This window comes from Silurus aristotelis, assembly GCF_946808225.1.
Source record: "Silurus aristotelis genome assembly, chromosome: 16".
NCBI classification, from domain to species: Eukaryota; Metazoa; Chordata; class Actinopteri; order Siluriformes; family Siluridae; genus Silurus; species Silurus aristotelis.
Genome location: NC_139589.1, coordinates 20038054 through 20041154, shown reverse-complemented (window position 1 = coordinate 20041154; position 3101 = coordinate 20038054).

The window sequence follows — 3101 nt, the reverse complement described above, 5'->3', positions numbered from 1 at the left end:
CACGGGTTTTACTCTCTTAAGCCACTGAGGTAATTGACACGAAACACACACACACACTTTAAATACCTCTCTTTGTTCTATCGACTTTGAGGCACAAAATTCAGAAAATACATTTTACATTCCTATTATTTTAACACCATCCAAGACAAGCGGCCCAAAGTAACATTTAAATAACATTAAAAGACAATTAAATAATAGTGATCAAAAGTAATAAAATTAGTAATAATAATAGTATCAAAAGGTTTCGAGAATACTTTTGTAACACGCCAACAGAGGGCAGCACAAGGCCGCACGCACAGTCACAGGAAGCACCGAACTTCATAAGTCAGTGTGCCAAAAGACATCGTTCTTTGTACGTGGGCAGCTGTGCAACTGGTGCTAATCTTTTCATGTAAGAAAATGCACACTTGTGAATGAAATTGTATTGACGTGCATGTGAAGAAGGAACAAGAGGTCTAAATACAATACAAAGGAATACTAACGTGTGAAAAGGTGCATTAAATGTGAAAAAGCACTGGATAATTAAAAGATTCCTAAAGAGAAAGTAGAATCCAATCAGTAGCCAGCCTTCAGGGTGAGCAAGATCTTCTCTGCTGGCCTAAACACTGAATCAGAATCACCGACTAACGTTTTAATACATTTTTGTCCACGAATATGCGTTAAATTATTCCCAATAGTCTATCTATTCATTTAAAGTGTTTACATGCCAGAATATTTATTTCATTTAGTTTAAAGAAAGATTTACCCCACCCCCCTCTCAAACCGATTACAATTTCATTCGTTTAGGGCATTTTTATTCGGATGACTTTTAAAGATTATAATGCTCCGTGTAAAGGCTCCTAATGGCTGACAGAGAAGAAGAAATTGATTTGGTCACAGATATACGGTTTCCAGCTGGACATTGTGAGGAAAGGTCAGCCAAATCAGTTCAAAACATTTGTTAAGCTTTTTCATGAACTATTTATACTTTGGCTTTTTCTTTCTAGTAGAATTTGCACAAAAAAAAATACAATTTTGTTTCAAATCTCCAGGAAAACCTGGGATTTTTATGAGGTTAATGTTGATGCTTCTGCTAGAAATGATGTATTTTGGTAGCGCAGCTGTGGCTGCAGTGACAAGGGGCATGTTGAATTGTGTTTACAGGGTTTCTTACCATAGTAATGCCATTCATTTGTACTTCAAGAGCTACCTGTCTGTGATGCAGCGCTCTGTTATACTGCGATTCTGTATATTACTGATGGTTTCTTTAGCCGTGGCGTCATAACGATGCTATTAAGAGGTGGATTGTTTCAGGTAAGACACCACTGAGGGCCTTAAAAATTCATGGCCTGCTACTGGATCCAAGGGTGATATTATTAGCATTAGCAAAAAAGGCAAATACAGTAATGTGAGTTGAACTGCACGTGAATCGTATTGTATTATCAAAACTTGGTCATCACTAACAGCAATTTTGTAATGGAAGATAAAATTACAGTTAGACTTGTGCAGGTTACAGAAAACTCACACGTAGAAAACATGTGAATTATCATATGATGCCCCCTTTTTCTAAAATCTAAGATAACGTTCCAATATCACATGACAGCAACCAGCCAGAGAGAGTGAAGGCAAACACGTGCCTCCTTTAATACACGTGAAGCAAGCCAAGCACATCTTTTTTAACCTGAGACATACTGTGTCACAGGACTAGTGAAGTTGGAATGAGCTCTAATGTTGCTTCGATTGACAGGGCAGAGATAGCAACGTCCGTGCATGCTCTCCAGAGACGAGTGAATTTTACACATGTGGTGTATGTAGACATTTCACTTATTCACTTATTTATTGCATGCATTTTTTTCTCACATGAATCATTTCTTTTCTTAGACATTCTTCCACCTACAGTATAGAGAATATGTGTGTATTTTTCATAGTTGTTATTCAATTGTTGTCATGTGTTTATTTGAAATTTCCACTCGTTTCTTTGCTACGACAATTACCTTTTATCGGTACAATTGTACAGATTTAAACACACGTTTTCATCCATTCCTTTTATTTTTGTTGCCCCATCAATTTGCTTACTACACCAGATCCTTGGCTAAATTGCTACTTCTACCCCAAACATGTTCCTAATAATCTGATGCTAAATGCTGACAGTGTTAAGAATTGTATGGAAAACACATTCTGGAAAATAGGCAAATGTGTTACATGTTTACTTAATAGATAACTCCTATAGTAACAGTTTCTTAAAACAATTTCTGCTCTCTTTTATGCTTTGTTTGAGCCATTCAGTCTTATTTTTGTAATATTTTATAAAAGATGTATTTAGCTCTGCTGTTGTAATAACCTCCACTCTCCAGAATTAAATGGTGGGGGTTTGCTTATTTAGTTATCAAAACTAAATGAGGAGGTTTGCTTTTTCATGGAACTCCCTTTATGTACTGTCATGCACAGATAAGTTTCAGCCTCTGAAGGAAATTGTAAACACGACAGCAATGCAAGACTTTCTATACAATTGTGTGTTTCCAGCTTTGTAGAAACAGCTTGTGGTAGAAGTACATTTGGGTGTGATCCTCAATTGTCCACAAACTTTTGGATAAAAGCCAGAGGTGCCCAAATTTACTCTATGAAGGACCAAACATCAGACTGGAGCAACAAAAAAGTTAACTGAAGGACTCTATAGTGGTGCAATAACGAGTATAAGGGCAAAAGTGGCCCATGGTGGGGGTTTTCTGAAGGTTTGGGGCTGCATTTCTGCAAATGGAGTTGGAGATATGATCAGGATTAATGTGTCCTTCATGCTGAGAAATACAGGGCAGATACTGATCTATTATTCAATGCAATCTTAGACCACTGCAGTAGTCAATGTGCAGCTTGTATAGCAGTACAGATTTACTGTCCTCTAAAAACAACTCAACATACAGACATTATTGTCTAAATAATGGAAACATAAGTGAGTACAATATTGCGTGTGTGTGTTATTAATACTGCATGCTGTAATTGTAGAGAAAGGTAAATATGGGCTCGTCTTGCATTGTTCAAATATAACAACTATAATTATATATTGTAGACAATGCGCCCTCTATGGAAAAAAACACAAAAAAACCCGGAAGTGTTCTCCGAGTCGT